At 36.9% G+C, this 20,556-nt stretch overlaps 2 protein-coding genes across 5 annotated transcripts in view; one reads left to right on the top strand and one right to left on the bottom strand.

The window, feature by feature from the left end:
- Nucleotides 1–20,556, top strand: part of CTNNA3 (catenin alpha 3) — a 523,251-nt gene that overhangs the window by 223,477 nt on the left and 279,218 nt on the right. The gene's annotated exons all lie outside the window — the stretch shown is intronic.
- Nucleotides 1–20,556, bottom strand: part of LRRTM3 (leucine rich repeat transmembrane neuronal 3) — a 110,598-nt gene that overhangs the window by 70,175 nt on the left and 19,867 nt on the right. The gene's annotated exons all lie outside the window — the stretch shown is intronic.

Here is a 20,556-nt window from a genome sequence, read left to right as displayed (position 1 = left end):
ATTGAGTTTGCTCCTGTGAAGTTCAGTGTGGTTGCCTGTCCTTTCCTTTCCCTCATACCGAACGCCAGTAATACACCTTTGGAATAGAAGTTGAAGTGCTCATGTCAGGATTTGGTAGTCTACCTACAAGCACACAGGCTTGTATCTTTTTATGTGGATTAGCATTCAAAAGAAGTTCAGTTAGAATTACAGTGTCGTGAAGATATCTGGAGATATCATTTAATGGTATTTAATTATTGTCATTAATAAGCAGTGGCTCCTGATTTGAGATATGTAAGATATATAAAAATATGTTTACTTAGAATGTGTTAGTCTATGGTGTATCTATTTGTGGTGTAAAGAGGGCAAATTACCTTTTTCCTGAAAAATAGTTCATATGAGACAGCATTAGTTTCTGTAAAATGGTATGTTAGTAGGATAGCAAAAAATGTGACTGATCTCATATATGTGTTTTATAAACAAATAATTTATATGTTATTTTTCTTTTTACTCTGGTATGGAGGCGTTCATGCATGGATTGTTAGAATAACAGACATTACTTGAAGTAAATATGCCTTTGTCTGAACATTGGCTATGCTTGTAAACTTGTGTGCTATTTGTGTCTAGTATTGTGTATGCTTCTATTTGCAAACTGTAAAATAAATAGATTTTAATTTTTGTCATTTACATGCTTTTTCATTGTACATCAACACGACTCTTAATCAAATTTAATTCTACACCCATTACTGAATGGTAGTTTTTAACATAATAAGTCTTGATTTTTCCTATTTTATCTCACCAATTTTCAAAGGGAAAGTGAAAGAACCATTGGCTGCATTCTCCCTAGAGAATGATAGCTCTGTAATAAACTTTTCTAGATTTAATGCAGTGCGTACAAATGAAGATAACATCTGTCTGCACACTCTGTTAAGCCTTAATTCTTTGTAGTATGTCTAGCCTAATATAAGCACATCCTGTTGGAAACTAGCACTAAGCATAATTGAATCAGAATACAAATAAATTAAGGATAACATTATGGGGTTGACCTGAACTCATCAAAGATAAAAATTCAGAACCACTGTTGGAAATTCCTTCTTATGTGTTTCCTGGGAGATGTTATGGTAGATACTTGAAATATTGCACATAGCTGCTTTTTAAGCCTTCTAAATGTCAAGTAGATGTGATAATTGAGGGTTAACTACTACTGTTTCAGGTGCTCTAAAGTAGCACCAACTCAGAAAATATTTTTTTTTCATAGAAGAGCTTTACCAGAACAGCTAATCAGTACGGCCTGATAGGGTGAAGAAGAGTACATTGATAGGATTTATTTGGATTTTCAGAAAGACTTTGCTAGGGTTCCTCACAAGAGGCTATTTAGGAAATGAGATATTCCTGAGGTAAGAGAACTACTCTTCTGGGGTAGGAACTGGCTGGAGACAGTAAACAAAGACAAGGAATGAAGTGTCATTTTTGTACATGGCAAAAGTTTAATAGCAGGGACCCCTCAGGTATTCAGGTTAGATTCATGTGGTACAATTTGAAGTCTCTGTGAAAGGGAGCATGACAAAATGTGCAGATAATATACATTTGTTTAGGTCTGTCAAATCTAGGAAATGCAACCAGGACTTTCTAGAATTCAGCAAACCTAAATGAATGAGCACTACCATACCAAGAAAAATTAGTTGACAAATGTAAAGTAATGCCTGTGAGCAGCAGTAGTAGTTTGAACTGTAAGTGCCTGCTGTTAGTATTTAAGCAGTGTTAGCAATGGGGGGGGGAAAAAAAAAAAAGCATGTGGTGTTCTTCTGGACACTGTGTTTGAAAGTCTTGTTCAGAGTATAGCAAGGACATAAACAGGCATATATGTGATAGACTAGAAAATACACTGAAAATTAATAAATGCCTCTAAATATTTCACCATTTCTCTTGAGTCTATGTTCAGTTCTAATTATGCATTATCAAGGAAGAATAGTTGAAACAGTAATGATTTGGAGCTTGCTGAGCAAAATGTTTAGGAGCATTTGATTCAAGGGATAGGGAATTGATTTTAAAATGGCCTATTAAAATCTTTTTGTTCACAGTCCATAATTCATCTACAGAACTTGCTGCCAGAACTCAGTGATGTTAAGGTTTCAGTAGAATTTCTGTATAAAAAGATTTCATTTCTAAATGTACAATGAGAATACTTACAAGTATGTTATTTAAAATTAAAAGTATGATATGTGATCCACATGCCTGAGGGAATAATATGTTAAGGGCTAAGACAGTAGCATGTTTTTCTCTAACTATTGTAGACTGTCTTTTCTGGGGTGTTTTTTATAAATATGTGTTTCTACCTGTTAGCCACAGGTTACTCACAGTTAGAAACCTGCTAGGTGGGTCTAGTATGACATTTCCTAGTGTGATTGTGATATCCTTAGCTCAGGAGAAAGCACACATAGTTAAACGGCCTGTGTAAAAATTCCTTCAATTTATGAAGTATTGCAATTGTCTGTGCTTTTGCAAATGTGTCCCTGAATTTAAGGTAGATGATTGTGTCATATATCATCATGAACTGAGCTTTTTAAACACAGTGGAATTTTCATGTTGATTATTTGGTTCAGTTTGATTCTGAATTTCTCTAGAGCCATAATCTCATTAGTATTCCAATTCCTTTGTAATGCTAATGTGGTCAGTGAAAGCTGGATCAGAATTTTCAACTTGTAAAACACAATTTATATGCCTTTCTCACCTGCCATTGTGTTTTATAGGGAGGGATGGGGAAGAGCAGCATTTGGCAGTTTGTAGCTGGACCCCATTCAGGCATGTAGGAGAGCTCCCCTGAGCTGCTACTGCTATAGAGGGTGGGGTAGCATGTTGTAGTAGCCTTGGTGTAGTCTGGTTCCTTCTGGATAATCCCCTGTTCTTTCTGCGTCAGCAAGCCTGGCTTCCTGTGCTCAGTCTGTTTCACTTCATTATAATATTTCTTAAAATTAAAAAAAGGACTATTTATTTCAAGTTGTCTGTTTTCTTGACACATCTTTTGTTTCTCTGTGTATTAGGGATGAAACCTAATAATGACTTGTGGTTGTTGCCAGGATAGATCACTGCTTATCTTTATTTAAGCTGGATTTAATCAGTTTCTGACAGACAGATGTGTTTCAATGCCACTTGGTGGTACTGATGTAAATACTAGGATCAAAACGGGTTGTTTTTTAACAGTAAACCTGGATCTTTTGGAAATGATAACCAAAATCAGCATGCTCTTGCAAAGTCATGTTGGGTGGGACAGATGGTAGAAATCAATACATAGAGATTCACAATGAAACTGAATTTTGCCTGGCACTATAAATACAAAGTTATTACTTCTGCTGTTAATAAAAAAATATTAATACCACATTACTAGATGATAAATACAAAATCTGATTATAGTAATTTTCTCAATTTATAGAAAGTATTCATCTGGATAGACATTCCCAGTAATAATCTTACAATAATCTGACTGTACAATCTCTAAGCAATTGGATCATGAACCACTTTAGAAAGAATATCCATAATTCACAAAGTGGAATGAGTCTTTTAAAACTAAACCCCTGAAACTCTGGATTTATTATGGTGGTCATAATTGCTAGAATGGATATTGTGAGAGTTTTAGTGTAATTTATTGGAAGATATACAATAATTTCCCATGCAGTGTTGTTCTGCTGTCAAGCATTATGTTTCCCTTAAGTTCTGTAGGCCACCATCATCTGTTTTATATTTGTCAATGTAGGGGGGAAGCCTGCCAAACCACAACATGTTTTTTGTGGTGATTATAAACTCTGAGTAGTTTTATTTTATGGTTTGACAGGCTATAGATCTTCAAGCAACACTTCTGGAAGTGTGCTATTACGGGATTAAGGTTATATCTTAATTTAACAAATTCTGTACCTTTCTAAATTCAGATGGTAGTGTCTGGGGTTGCTCCCCTGCTGCTGCGTAGTTCTTTGGTCTCACTACATCTGACTCATGTTTCCTACTCAATTTCCACTTGCTTTGTGAGTAAGAAAAAACAATAACATTGTAATAATTAATAAACTTTTAAAAATGCAGTAAGGATATAGAGCAGGGGTTCTCAAACTACGGCCCGCAGGCCAGATACAGCCCCCCAAGGTCCTCAGTCCAGCCCCCGGTATTTACAGACCCCCCCACCGGGGGGTGGGGGGGGAAACCAAGCGGCTGCAGATGACTGCCTGCCACTTCATCCGCGCGCCGGCCCCCTGGTTAAAAAGTTTGAGGACCCCTGATATAGAGGCTATAATATATAATATTCACTGTGTAAAATGAAATTATGTTAATCTGGCAAGCAAAAATGAGAGTGGCGATGCTGCTGAAGTAGGGGCAAGGCAGTAGCTAAGAGGAAGTTGTATTTTTTACCATGTATGTTGGGGTGAAGGCAATTTTCATCAGGGTTTCCTGAACTACAGCTAATAGCTGCACAGTTTAGGAGATCCAGACCCCCTGGCACATTTAAAGCTGTTTGGCACATCTGAGTGTTGCAGCATACCTGCCTTTTGGAAAAACCTGTGAAGCTGCTCTGATGTTTGTGAGGCTCCCATCACCTTTTTGTGAGATGGGTGGGAAGAAGATGGGTTCTTCCCACCCATCTCACAAAAAGGTCACTGTTTCAAAAAGTTCTTAAAATGCAGTGAGGAGTAGCCTTTTTCCCAAGTACTGATAACGTACAGCATTTATTTGAATCCCAGTTTTAATGCATAAAATGGGAATCCGCTCTGGCTTGTAAACAAAGTTGCCCTGAGTTGTGTGGGATAGGCAGTCACACGGATCTCATGGTCAGAGCTGGGGACTGGTGGTGGGGTGTGGACCATCTGCTCCCAGTGTTGCCATAGCCTGTAAGGAAACCAGATCATGTGTCTTTTCTGTATAAATGTCATTAATGCTATCTTGTAAAGTGTTCCAAGACTCTCTAATGAAAGATGCTTCAGTATATTTGTTGTTGAGATTACTTTAGGGAGTGACATTTATTTCTAATTACAACTAATTAATTCTGTTGTGAAGCAGTTGGGGAAGAATGTTATAATCTTTAATTTATTAACTAATAGATACCTGACTTGATGAGCTGTTTATTTTCAGTTTGAAATTCCTGGAAAATTAAGTGGGGTTTTTTATATTTGATAGTAAATCACCAAGTAAAAAAAATACTTGCTGGATTGATGAGTTTTATTTCTGCATACACCAAGCAAAGAAACAAAATGAGATGTAGTCCTCATGTTGAGGGTATAATTTAGAAGAAGTCTTTATGTCCATATCTACTAAATTCCCAAACCATAACCAAATATGAAGGTTAGCAGGGAACAACAGATAGCTGGCTCACTGGGGGACTTGGAAAAGTGAACATAATCTGGTGTTTTGCAGCCTCCTTTGGTTTGGGAGGATTTGTAGGCTGGTGGGCAGTAGCCTGCCTCCTCTGCAGCAGCATGCTGCAGCATGGCAGAACATTGCCTGCACCAGTTGCCAGGCCTTCCCACCTGGAGCATTAAGCACAAAAAAGGCTGTGATATAAAAGATTTGCAGAATCCATTACTGAAAGCCATCTGCCTGTAAAACTCAGAAACAAAACCCCAACCCTTTTTACAGTGTGTTGTGGCTCTAGATTCTTCTCCCTGAGGAAGATCTGGGACTTGACATAAAGGGTATTGTCAGCTGGTTTTCACCTACAGGTCAAGATGACCTGAATTCCCTGACTCTTGATTTCTAGAAGACATGAAGAATCAGTGGTGCCACCTTCCTTTCCACTGAACAGATTGGCCTGCTTGCCCTCTCCTATAGCTTTTGTATTTAATAGGATATTTCTTATTTGATAATAATATTTAATGAATATTATTTAATTATATTCATTAATATTAATAAGTATTATTTAATCAAGCCTTTGAAAAACAGAATGCAAAAAGGGCTGTTGATGATGAATTCATCTTTTCACTGTACAGATTTTTAAATCTTAAACCAAATGTTTCTGTAACTTTAATAAGGGACTGTAATTTCAACAGGAATAATGTTGCATGTCTCATTAGTGTCACACAAGTCTGTGAAGGTCTATGAAGTGTAGGCCATTCATAGCTTCTGGTTCTATTCCTCAGCAACAGTAGCCTAATGTTTCAGCTTCTCCAGGCTGGTCCTCTCGCTGTGCAGAAGTTGCTGTGTGTTGTGTTGAGAAGGGAAGGTGGCATGTTAGGCTGCTTTTCCCTGTCTCCTTCCCCCTCTCAATGGCTCTGCTGAAAAGCTGATGCTGAGAAGAGTGGATTTGTTGCAGCCATCACAAGTCATGCTTATTTAGTGAGGAGACTGTTAAATGCTAAGGCCTCTTGTCAGCATGATACCGCTGTCCTACTTTCATACCACTGATTTACGGGCTGGTGCATATGGCAGTCTTCTGTAATATTCAGCTAACCCTTTGGAATGCTTTGATGTATTGATTAGTTATGCAGGTTAAACTTTCTGAAACACCTTTGTGGCTTTATGGTAACCATACTCACAAAGTCCTTGTGCCAGTGCATTCTTGAGAAGCTCTTTGATTTTTGTGGGATACTTATCCTTTGGGAAACTCTTGCCTTGAGTTCCATTGGACCAATCAGAGTTGAAGAAAAGGAGGGAACTGAGGGTACAAGAGTGATTTCCTGCTTTGTAATAGCAGTAGAGTTTTCTGCTGGATTCATATGGATGGCACAAAGGGAAAGATGAGTATGCTGTCCTAGCCATCACTCCAGCCCTGACTGATAGGGGCCACTGACAAGAAATTCAGGGTTTGAAAGGTATTCAGGTGTTGCCTACTCAACATGAGTTCTTGGGGAGGTCTGGGGACCTACTGAGCTGGCCACTATCAAAGCAGGAGGCATTTCTTTGTAATAAAGCAGATAGCATCTGTGGTGCAGTTAGTGGAAATTTCACAGGATTCTTAGTGAAGATTTGAAAATCTCTCTCCTTCATCTGTTTGAAATCAAAACTCTGTCACATTTACTTCAAGTAGGAAAATCTGCTAAATACCTTGAAACAAATTTTGCATTAGGGCTGGGGGAGATGACCAGGGACCTCAGGAAAAGAGCTTTTTTAACTTGTGCAATGCATTTGCTTCTTTGCTGTATTTTACTTGTCTCAACGCTGCAGCCTGAAGCCTGAAAGCCTGAAATTAAACTCCTAAAATTATAAAAGCTTAAAGTGAAGGTTAATGGTCAATGGTTTCTTTCCCACAGGGTCTGCAAGCTTTGATTTCTGGAACGTTAGTAGAATAGGAAAGCATAAAGCTATTGCTGTTATATATTGTTCTTCTTACAGTCAATGTTACTACTGTCAAGCAAAACAGCACTTGCTAAAAATTAGCACACCTGAGCTGACAGTTAACTTGAGAAAGCTGCTGCTACTGTTGAATACTCTGTAAAGTGCACTGTTTTGTCCATTAAACAAACTCTTCAATAGAATGAAACCAGTGGAAGAGGGATGTGCAGTGATTCTTCACTGATCCATGTTGTTGCTTCAGTGGCATAAAAAAAATGTAAAGGTGTTTGCAAAGGTGATCAGACTTCCCTGGTTTTGCCAGGAAGGGGCTTTTTTTTGCAGGCCGCACCATGGAGGTCTACCTGAATTCACCTGTCAGAAAGCAACTCATTGCTTAGAGAACAGCTGCTTTTCAGTCATTTTTGGTAGGCTCATTGGGCAGCTGAATGGAAAGCAGAATGCAGATCTAATATATAATGTTTCTGTGAAACATACAGAAGTTTATCAGCTTACTGGAGACTTCCGGTACTGCTTGGAGAAAATGTATAGGCCAACCCAGTCAAGGTATTTGACTAGAGGTCGAGTTAAACAGAGGATTATTTTAGAGCAGTCACAAATGATCCACGTTAGTGCTGGGTGAATGACCAACATGTGAAGGTACCGAGTCAGATACAGTCCAAACTTAAATCGAACTGAAGAGGTTTAGTTTTCAGGTATCCACATGTTTTACCATTATTGACTAAACGAGCCTTTTGATTATCATAGTGATTTTTACAATGTATAAACAGAAATAGGGAGGGGCTGTGTTTTCAAGTGTTCACTAGTTTTGAGTGGTTGTCTTTGAGGCATTCTTTTATTCCAGGCTTTTTCCAAACAGTTTAATGCCTATTCATTTTTAAAGTTAATACTCCTTTGCAAATCTCCTTCTTCTTTCTCTTACTTACATTAGCATGCAGCACCACTGCAGTGTGTTAGCAAGTACTACACAGCAAGTGGATTTCCACTTTCAGTCCTGCTCCATCTACTGCCTGGCATAGGTTTTCTATCAGCTTTTGCAGTTTTCCCAGTTACCCTCCCCTTCAAAGCTGTTAACACATTGTTCTGAATTAATTCGACAAAATTGGACTTACAGCTTTATGCTGGAAGGAACATGTGATAGTGTTGTTTGTTTTTTCTTTTTTTTGGGGTGCAAAAAAGTGGAAAAGGAAGTATTAAATTGTGTGAAACAAGCATTAAATTGAATGAAGGTGCAGGTAAGGGGCACAGGCTACAGGTATTCGGAAGGGATCTCTATGAAAATGGGTGTTTCATTTGAAACATTTTAAAAAGGGAAAGACTCCTTGTTCCAGAGTGTAGATTGGAAATCTTTGATTAAATCCTGAAACAGCCCTATTAAATAGACGCAAAGTGTTCTGTGGTACTGAGAAAAAAGGATCATGGGTTGTTCAGCTGCAGTTCTAAGAGCAGCTTGTTATAACCATGCATTTTAATTAACCAGATCAGCTGAAGAAATGTCTATATACTGCAGCATAGCTGTCCTCCTTAAAAACTATCCTATCGATAAACAGAGGACTTCTATTTGCAAAAGCCCTTTAAAATACATTTTAAAAATGAATTTGGGAGAGATTAATTAATAACTAAGCTACTGTGGAATTAACCTTGGGCAAATCTGCTTCCTTGTGCAGTGCAGGGGCATGTCCTGTCTGTCATATCCATATAGTGTCCCAATAAAGTACTGATACAAAAAAAATTAATTCTTTCTAACTATTCAGCATAATGTTACAGCAAGGCCCATAATTTGAGATAACTTTTATTTTCTCATGCGTAACAATTTTTGGACACTATGTTAATTTTCACTTAAAATTGATAGGATAGGGTTCCTGCAGAAAGTACAAATATTCAGAACTGCTTTATTTTTTTTTCTTAGGATCTGAGCATGAATCATTTCACTGTATCTCATTTTACTTGTTCTTTGATCAATGAGTCTTCTCTACTGTGTGAAGTAATTTAAAAATGTTGTGAAAATGTCGCTAACATTTCTTTGTTGCTGAAAGTTTGCTTGCTGTTGGAGCTCAGTTTGCTTGTAAACAAGGCTTTGCAGCGGCAGAATCTGGTAGACTTGATGGAAATACAAGGGTATCTGGTACACCTATACGCAAGTGTAAGTCCTTGTATTCTTCAAGTAAGAATCCTTGGATTGTCTTTTTTTTTTTCTTTTTTTTTTTTTTTCCTGGGAAATAGATAATCAAAAGAAAGAGGAGCCCAGACTGGAGGAAATAGAGTAGAGTGGAAGAGAGAAATCAAAATAATGATGCTTTTCCTTTCTATGGCCTGATCCAGGGGAGTCCTGCAACTGGGAAATTCCCTTAATAACCTTTCTCAAGGTTATAAGCACATACAGAAAATCCTACAACAAGGATGAAATTTCATAAGTCCTGATGTTGCTAAATAGAAAGGAAATTTGCAAGTCTGTGAGAACAGGGATGTATTCCTCTGACTCTCATGTCTCCCCATATCCCACTGTAGTAGTTCACCCACAGTTCTATAAACCTTTTTCCACTGCGCTCCTGAACTAATTCAAATAGAGGATCTATCCAAAATCATTACATAAACTTGTACAGGCATGCCATTAGTGTTCACCATTAGTGTTCATATAACTTATTTGGTAACTTAAAATGCTGGACAGTTAGCCTAAAATACCATTCTGACAGTTTCCCCTACTTAAGACCTTGTCACACATACAGCTTAAAAGACAGACTCTTTTATTTTGATTCTGAGGCAGAATTTCGCTACCTGCCAGGTGAACTTTGTTATCAGTTTTGGATAGCCATGCTGTTGGATGGCTGAGGAAAGATTGGGAATATGGAATAATTTTCAAATGAGCTTCTGGGACTGCACAAAAAAGCTATCAAACAGCTATAGCAAGCTCTGCATGAAAGATGTCTTAAATTTTGAATCAAGAGCAGATCACAGCTGGCTAGCGTGCCCTACTGGTTGTTCTGGAGGTCTTCTAGGTTGGGGAAGAAGGTCATTGCTCTTGGAAATGACTGTCAAGCCCCAAATATGTACACAAGCACATTCACAACAAACAAGATTATTTTGGTACTTTTCTCTGTTGATATTGGAATGTTGACATAAATATGGGACATTTTCTTAAGTATATGAACTAGGTGGAAATACTGAGTACTTGTAATAAATTCTCGCTACGGAGTCTGTATGTAGAAGCATTTTCTTTTAATCATCTCATTAATGAGTTTGAGCCATTAACAGCTTAGAGTGCTGAATAAGGATTTACATTTAATTGAAGTCCTTTGTTCTTAGCTTACAAAATGTATTTTACACACTTGATGGCTGTAATTAGTGTGATGAGGCTTTAAAAGAAATTGGCTTTGTTAAATTTAGAACTTGCCATGTCAGTTTATACATGAAGCTAAAGCATGTGAATCAATAGTTCTGTGGCTCTGGAAAAATGCATTTTATTATTATTACTGATATATAGGTGTTTTAATTTATGATGCTGTTAAAGTCCAAATACAGCATGTTTTCATATTTGAGAATGCAATCTATTACGTTATGATTTCAAATTATTTTATACTGCCACAGGTACTCTTACACATCAGAACTTACCATTATATGTTATGGCTACAGGCAAACCTGTATCCTTTGGTACAGTAAGGAATTGTGCATAATTGTTTAAGTTACTGTGCTTTATTAAGCTTTCATAAAAATAAACCTCCATGAATACTGCTGGACTTCAGTACATGCAAACTAAGGGCAACTGTATACCACGCACAGTCACTTTTTCCCCTACAATGTTATTGCCTTCTGCTCAGCCTGATAGGCAGTAACTTCTTACTTCAAAAATATTTCAAGGTTTGTCCTAAGAAACTCATATGCAAAAAGTAATAAAAAAATAAGAGAATGTTGAGACACCGTAGCTGTGTACTGTAGGATTCCTTAAGCTGTAAAATAAATGCTGCATGTAAGTTCAGACTCTCAGAGAAAAGAACATGGTGACTGGCAACTGCATGCCAAGTGCTTCCACAAAGTTGTTTCCTCTGTCGCAAATAGTTTATTTTTGACATATATATTTTAAAAATAGGAAGCCACTTATGCAAATTGGGGAAGATACAAAGATTCAATGTACAAGATTCTGATTTAGAATGTTAGAAATTTCCCCCCTGGTATTGTCTGTGATTGTGACTCACTAAGAAAAATGAAAAACTATTTTTGTGTTGCCAACGTCACTAGGGATGAATAGGAATATGCTGTCCAGCATCATGTGTGTTTTAAGTAAATCTGTTTTTTAATGAAGTACAAGTTACTGGCTAGTAATTGGAGCTTCTGAGCTAGTTTTTGCTGCAGGCCCACATTTTGTATCAGTAGTGTAACCTGGAAACTCATGTTAAGGATGAATGAAAGCCCGGAAAACTAAACATTTAGTCCCAAAAGTACAGAGACTTTGTGATATGTACAATTAGCCTCAGGGAAAGTTCCCACTGAAGGGTTTCCATCCCTCTCTGTTGTGGTCCTTTGTTGGAAGGTGGATAGTAAATATATTACACTCTGAACCGCAGGTGTAATATCACATGAAGTTAATTTCTGAATTGGTAATTGCTATTATATGCAATGCGTATGTTTTTGGATTGTGCAGTGTGTTTCAGGAGAAGCTGGCTGTTATGAAGCAATGTAGAATAAAGCCTGTGCTGTTCTGAGGATATGACTCATATTACAGATGGCTGGAAGGGTAATGCTGTGATATGAAACTGTTCTATTACGAGTAATAGTGCACTGCTAACAAAACTCTGATGTGCTGGAATGATTATTTTATGTTATTCTTTTTTTGAAAAGGAAAAGATGATCCTTTTCTCAAACTTTGGCTAAGTATTTTTGTGTAAGATTCCTATGATTGCTATTAGTAAGGGGCATGGGGACTAAACTCATCTGGTTAAAAAAACGTTAAACTCATTTGGTTAAAAAAAATCTGTAGGTGTTTTCAAACTGAACCATAGGTAATTATTATTCAGAGGTCAGTTCATTTTAACTGTGTGCCAGGAATTAGTGACAGTCCCTTTTGTAGTAGGTCAGAAGGCAATTTCCCAGTACATACCCTTTTTTAATATGCATCCCACCCAATCTAATGGATGTAATGAGATACATCCATCACCATCTGCACATCACAGAGAACAACTGCTTCCTTTCACTTGCAAGAAAACTTGCGAAAGTCTCCAGTAAGGTGGTTCTTTTAGACCAGCTTCATGAAGCTGGTCAGAGCACTTTTTAGACCTTACCAATAGTCTTGTTCAAATTTCAAATTCTGGGGAGAAGGGGAGAAAAGAGAATGTTCTGTCACAAAGGTTAAGTGCTCAACTATTGCAAGACATGGGTAGGATCTGGGTGTTTAAATTTCCATTTGCAGCTTTGAAAATCTTTCATACAGTCTGTTTAAAAAAACCTCACAGGATAATCAATAAGAAACTGAAAAATTAGTAACAAAACACCAATTAAGATGAAGTCTAAAGCGTTCTTTACATTTTGTAAACTGTATTCCCTTTTTTATTCTTTTATCATCTGTGGCTTTTGCACAACTTAGCACAACCAAATAGATGCTTCAGCATAATGTGGTTTGTTGTTGGTTTTGTTTTGGTTTGTTTGTTTTGAAAAAGTAAAACAAACAAGAAAGAGTATGAATGCTAGAACATACATTATGAAGTCTGTATTTGGGAATAAGGAATCAGTTTATGATGGTTGTATTTTCAGTGGCTCTGAGATTGTATGACTAATGTATTATTATTGCTTATTATCTACAGTCTAGCAAAACACATGTTCAATCTTCACATTTCCTTCACCTACAGCTACTTTTAATCTTGAGGGCAATGAACAGAAGAATTACAAAGGCAATTACGATGCCCAGCTTTCATTGGAGATCTTGTTTTGTACCTTTGAATGTTTTGGGTGCATTTTCTCCCCCGAGTTACAGCTCAGCCAGGAAGGCGGTCGTAATCTCATTACATTATTTTGAAGTTGATTTGTGAGGTTTGCAGCCTTTAAGGATGTGGAAAATATTTGTGGTTGATTTAAAGCAGAACTGGGAGTTCTACAGCACCAATTATTACAGACACTAGTTAAAGAACTAGTATTCATACATTCAGCAAGGTGTTCCTGACTAAAAGGTACACATAAGACCCATCAACACAGACATGATTTGTCCTGAAGTGCAAAATAAATGCCAGGAGAATGCACTGAGCTAGAGTAATGTGCACGTTACCAGTCAGCAGTATCATATCATTCCTACAGGCGTTCAAAATAATCATACAACAAACAATGAAATAGTAAGCTGAAATATATTTTGATTATTCCCATATCAGCTCAGTCCAACAGCTTCAGAAAGAGGTGTCTTCCATTTTAAGAAGGTATTTACTCCCTCTCATTGTTAGGTGTGAAATAAAAGCTAGAGAAGTTTTTTGTTTGATATTTAAAGATGGCTATAAACATATAGTAGCAATTTTAAAAATATAGATGTTTAAAATACTTTTAGGAAATGCATGAAAATTTATTTAACATTCCAGTTTTGCTTTAGAATGTGATTTTATCTCTTTTAAAAATGGTTGTTTAACTTCTGGAAAAACTGAGTGATCCTCTCTAACTTTTTACTAGTATTGTAAGCCATACGCAGTCCTTTTCCTGAATCTTTTCTGTTTTCCATCCCTCAGTATAATTATGCACATAAACAGAAGTGCCCATAAAAATGCAAAGTTTTCATATAGTTAGTACATGACACTATGGGATATGGCGCAGGTATAATACATGAGAAGTATAGGAGGTACTGCTGGATTTCAAGTTGGAAGAACTAATAAAGGCTGAGTTCATGATGACAGCTTCTGCAGGCTGCTGCAAATATCAACATGTTTAGGCTTTTTTTTTTCTTTCAGCATTAAGCAGTTAGGTTCCTGAGAGACCTAGCTAGTTAAATGTTTGTTAGTTTGAAGAAGAGAAGAAATTGCACACAGAACTGGGCGTATGATTTTCTCAGTGGTGTAGTGAAGCAATAAACCTTGTAATGCATTTATGTCCTTGTTTGGAGTGTAAGTAGAAGAGTAGTTAGGATGTTTTATTTTCTTATGTCCTTATGATGTATTAATAGAGTCTGGCTGCCACAAAACACTTTGAGAATTTGCAAGGTTGAACTGTAATTACGAAGTCCTACGTGATCTCAATGCTACTGCTAGTGTTAAAGTAATAGAAATTTAACATTCAGTCAAGAGTGGAAGCTGTGACACGTGGTCAATATATTAGTCACACAGGAACACAGGAAGGGAATGTTTTGAGTTGGTAAGAAGACACATGTGAGGGCCTTTTGGAGAACTCTTTTTCTAAGATTACATCTGCAGTCATTCTGTTTCTTGGCAAGTGAAAGAGCTTGTGAGAAACAGAAACTGTAAGTAAAGAATGAAATATTCTTTTTTGTATAAGAGTTTAGTTGGTTTTGGTAATGAAGAATCTAAAACTTATGATTTTTCACATGAATATATAGTATTTCCTGCAATAAGCTCAGTAAGTTTCATTAAGCTGTTTAGAAAGAAAAAGTTAATAAAGAGCGATTAACTGCCCTGTTGTCCCTTCTCAGTAAACAATACTCATTCTTACATTAGAATGCTGATGTTGAGCTATCATGACCTTAACAATATGAGCAAGACAAGAATTATAGGGCGATGTGATTCCTGTGATGGCTTGGTCAAGTAAAATATACTGCCTACTACTTTCAAGTCTTTTCTTATTAAGACTTTTATGATGGTTTTGCTCATTCTAAATGAAATTTGCAGTTTCTTTGGTAGGTAAAGTAGCAGCCATCAACTAAGAGCTAGCCATCCCAGAGTGTTTTGAATAAACTGCTTTTTATTACTTTATGATGCCCTTGATGATCTGTTCATAGCTATTTAACTCAGTCACTTTTTAATTCTTTTGTGCTCTGCTGCATTCCATAAATATTATGCCAAGAAATAGTTTGGATGTAATCCTGAGAATCACATTAAAATTCTACACTGTACCAGTGTGATAACACCTATTCTAGAAAGCCTAGCTAGGAATAAAATTCAAGGCTACATATCATGGACTGATAGGTGACCTCCAAACACACCTAAGTACATACAATTTAGAAATACAACTGTATTTCATTCAATATGGGATGAAATGAGTTCTTGTGCATCTTCTTAACTGAAATGAAATCTGTTATCAACAGAGCTATAATCCTGATTGCATTGGTTTATGTCATTCACTATGGTTTAAAATTCAAATGCCAGTAACATTGGCATAGAGTTACTCTGAGGCCTAAAGCAGTTGCTGCAAAACTGCCCAAGCAAATATGCTGCATATTAATGTTGCTGGTGAGTTTCCCATTCTTTGGTTTTATTATTGCTTGTTTGGTCTTTCATCGTTTGCTTATTGTCTCTTTCGTACATTGTGTGTTTTCAAGATGAAGCTGCTACTTAAACTTGTTCCCAGGTGGTGAATTCCCTTCCTTTTGATGTCTAATAATACATTTCTCTCATTATTGTAAAAATAAACTCAAAAATTTTATTTTTGTTTTACCTCTGCTGTTAGGAAAGTTGAATGAGTTGTTTGTAGTCTGAGTTTATTTTATAGTATCTTAAAGTCACTTAGTGGTGTTTTATAAGTAGTGAGTTCTAAATGAGTGGCCACAAAGGTTGTTACAGCTCCTGTCCTTGCTTGCTTATTAGATGCTTCTTGCCTTTTACTGCAGTACTGACTTACACATTGGGTAGACCATTTCTTGTTAGCATTCATCTACTCTTATTTTCGCCATTTATTCACCACATTCAGGTTATGACTCCTATACACAGATACAGTTGAATACTTAGTATGCTGGAAGGATTTGATGCTACTACCATGTGATAGAAAAGAATGCAATGTAAAAAGGAAAACACATCTGTGTGTGAATTGAGATAGACAATGGATACCTGTGATTAAGCTAACTACCCGCTGGATGTCACTATTGTTCCATAGAAATTCATCTAAGCGACTATAGATCTAGAGTTGAGTGGCTGACAGCAAAGGCCAGTAGCTTGCAGCAAACTGAAAACTTCCAAATGTGTTTGCAATAATATTGTGCATTTATGTTAATTTTTCAAATGCATTTTATATTAAGGTTCAATAATAATAATAATAGAAGCATTGCCAAACCTTAAGCTGTGATGACTGTGTAAGTGCAAATAATGAGTAATGGAAACCTACCAGCCAGTAGAGAAGCTTGCATTCATTATACTCAAGCCACTTGTTCTCATTATTATTCTCTTACTCTGCAATTGCTGGAGGTAATCTCAACACAGTGAATGAACATTACCAGTCTTCTTGAATTTGCTTAGTACATTAGTTATTTCCTTTTTCCAAAGATGTGCATTCTGTGTGCTTTATTACTCTGAAATACCTCTTGAATATTCTAGGAGCTAGGCTGTTTAGTTGGGAGGCCAAGTAGTCCACTGACTAGGAGGATGTCTTGGTGTGAGGAAACTGGATAGTATTCCCAGGACTGAACTGGTGTGTGATCTCAAGCAAACTACCTCAAATCTGCCATGTTTATTTGCCATATTCTGTCTGTCTTCTCAACATCCCTTGAAAACATTTGATGTAAGAGATTGTTCAAAGGTGTTTGTACAGTGTCTAGCAGAGGAAGTCCTGACTGATTTTTGGGGTGCTACAAAAAAATGAAACAGTCCTGTTTGGTGATTCTACTGAACACTTGTCTCAACATTGTTTAAATAAATGTAGACTGCAAAACCGATGAAGATGAAAATGGGCATGGAAGAGTACTGCACTTTGTGGCTTGAAAAGCACTGGTTTTCAAGTGTTAGCCCCAGAACACCATATATGACTCAGGAAAAGGAATAGGAGTTGATTTAAAAAAAACCAAAACAACACCTCCACACACACCCCCAAACCAAACCACAACAAAACAAACCCCAGACACCTTCAAAATAAATTATTGCTTTCCTAAACTTGGAATACCTAGGCAGCATCTGATCCCTTAAGGGTTAGCCAGGTCATTAGAGGCACTCAATCACATCTCCTTTTTTTAAGTTGGTGTCTAAAATGCTTGTGTGAAAGCTTGGGGTTTTTTTAAGAGCCATCGCAGCTGTTGTGCATCCTCTGAGGATTCCTGGGCATCACCCCAGCGAGGTTTTAATAGTTTGGTGGGAGACTGGCACCAAAATATCCAGAACGCAAGACAAAGTGGCATCAGAATTCTAGATGTCCACGACCCAAACTGGAGAGGAGCAAAGGAGAAATGTCTTCTCTGGAATCTCTGAGGTTTTAACACTTCATTTGTATTCAGGAAAGGGGCAGCCTTTCACAGGAACTGAAAGCTGCTCAGCTAAGACCAGGTTGTTTCCTACAAGATTTATTAGAATTTGTGACTCTGGTGGTCTAGCCACCCAAAACAAGTCACTTGTAGTGTTTAATTTGACAGTGGTGTGACTAAGTTTAGTGTAGTTCACATAGTATTTGCACAGAGAAAAGCATGGGTTTTGTAATGTGCTTTAACATGCTATGAAGCTGGTTTAAAATGTTTTCTAAGCCATAGCCACTAGAGTGGGATTTAACAACTCAGCTCACAGGCCTCAGGCTGTGAAAGAAAGTTCAGAGTTAAACTGGGCATCTTTTTTGTGTAATCAGACAGTGGTTTCATTATCAATGACTATAGCAGCAATTAAAATGAAAAGTGAATCTCTGGTTTTTTAGGCAATAAATTTAGTTGTTGATCTGAGCATGTCTGTGCTCGAATAGAGACATGCTGGATTTTCATTATTATTTTTGTTACTCATGTATGATTAATGACATGCTGGCCTTATTGAAATGATAATGAAATATTTTTCAAAGGAAGCTAGTGACAATTTTACAGGTATTGTTTTCTTTAGGGGGTTATGGATTGGTTCTTTCTAAGTATCATTATGGTGAGAACAAAGCATTAAAGAAAGATAAAGGGACATATACATATACAGTCAAACTCAGTTATATACAACTCATTCACAATTACAGTCCATTAAGAAGTTTTAGATGTATTGATGTATTTAGATGTATTTTCAAATAGCAAAAATGCTGAATTAATAGTATGAAATTATTTTCTGATTCCAGTTAGCACTTTAAACTAAATAGTTAAATTTTCTTTTATTTTTGTATATTTTTTTGTATATGTACATGAATGTATGTATGTTTTAGGCCAGATCTTTCTTGTTTGGTCTGTGCATAGCTGTCACCACTGCAGAGATTAAAGCCTGTAGAAGTACAGAGATGTTTTTTAACACAAAGTTTACAGCAAACTCTGATCCTTTAGCAAAGAGATAACCAAGACCATCTGATAGAAAACCAAATCTTATAATAGCTAGGTAATTCAATGTGTATCGACTTTTTAATAGTAACTTTCAAGGTACAACTCAGGTTAAAAAAATCACAGTCTGCTCAGTGCTGCTGAAGTGTCTCAAGCACTTGCATTATTAATTGTGTGGGATCCTCTTTGTACTCAGTAAAACGGGATCTCAGTATTGCAGGGTTCAGTATAGTCTCAGGCTTCTGCTCTGGGGTATTTCCTTACTACAGTCCTTGAAAAATGAGAATGGTTTCATTATATGAAAAAAACAAAACAAACCCAAACCCCTTCAAGTGTATTAGTTCTTTTTAAGAGGTGCTTTCTCATTTGTTTTCATTGTATCTAGCTTATTTCAAGGTGATTGGCTCTGGTTAGGTTTTTTCCAGTGAAAATTCAGAACATTCTGCTAAGGTTTTGCTTTTTCTAATCTGCTGCAGTGAAACTGCTTTGTAGAAACATTCCCTCCCAAGTGATTGAAGACGTGCAGTTTACTAAGCCAAATCAAGTTACAAAATAGAGGTAATAAAATTACTGCCTTACCTCTATATAGGTTCTACTGTATTAATTCAAGAATGAACCACCCCACCCCCCATCCCTTCCTGATAATCAAAATAGGGGGTATGATTTCTTTGGAAATATGGGGGGTATTATATTCTTCTGCAACCAACAAAAATACGTGACTTTGGGACAGAGGGCAGGGAGTAACCAGGTTACAAATCTGTGTCTTGTCCAGAAGCACTGATGAATGACTGCACATTAAAAATTGTGCATTCTGTGAATTCTTGTAATGTCGTTAGGGTTTTGCTAAGAGAGAAAAATAATTTGTCACTGATTTCTTTAAGGACTTTTGGATGCACTCTTCTCAGATCAGTGAGTAACCAATTTTCTCTGAAAGCTCTTTGTAGTTGCAGTCTTTCTAAAATGTACACTGTCTGGCTTTGTAAGTAATGAAGCTTTATTTGGTTATTAGAGGGACAGTGTGCAAAACACATCAAAAACCCTAACAAGCCCAGCCCAGCAAATAAGAAGCAATAGAAGAAAATGACAGATTTAATGGTTTCCTCAGCTACATTAATGTCTTTGACAGTCTTGAAAAGAGAATTTCTAATGAGCGTTGAAACAAATGTGTGCAGGAAGTGGTCTTGCTTTTGCTGCTGCACATTTGAGTTCCTCTAATTGCATCAATAAGGAATTTCTGCTCTTCATTTAATGAATGCCTTTTGACTACTTTCTGAAAGGCAACTGGATGTAAGGGAAAAACACTGGCACCTTTTGTATGAAGTCACATAAACAGGTTTCAATTAATAGTTTTCAGCCCTGAAAACACTGTATTATAATGCAGTACAGTAAATCCCATTGTACCTTTTTATTTTTAATTTTTTATTAGGCCTAGGTTTCCCTCTGCTTTGCTTTTGGTGTGATACCTCACATCCAAAGACAGTGCTTTAACTCCCCACTGGCTTTTTACTATATCTTGTGTTGGGCAGAAATCAGGCATTCTTTCAGTGCTGGTGCTGCACCATCTCTTTCCTCAAACAACTCAGAATTACATGATGCTACAGTACCTTGGGTCTTTGGTTTGGTTTTGGTTCAAAAAATGAGTTTTAGGGCAAGGGCTGGGTTTAGACTGGAGGGGAGGTGGGTGGGCTGGGGGGGACGACTGAGTTGTTTTTTGGGTTTTTTTTTTCATTGTTGTTATTTTTCTCCCTAAACAGAGGTACAGTCGCTGCAGGTGCAGTGGATTACTTATGAAAGAAGTTTTCTATTTAAAAACAAGAAAGACTTTAATGAAATCAGTAGAGGGTTTGTACAATAGGTATTGTATTAAACCAGAGCTCAGGCTTCACATTGATTACGGTATTTAAATTTCAATGAGTTGATTATGTATGAGAGTAAAATGACCAGTATTATGAATGTACAAAAAAGAGACATGGAAGAGCTGTGCC

This window comes from Falco punctatus (genome assembly GCF_963210335.1).
Source record: "Falco punctatus genome assembly, chromosome: 9".
NCBI lineage: Eukaryota > Metazoa > Chordata > Aves > Falconiformes > Falconidae > Falco > Falco punctatus.
This window is presented reverse-complemented; position numbering and strand designations above follow the sequence as displayed.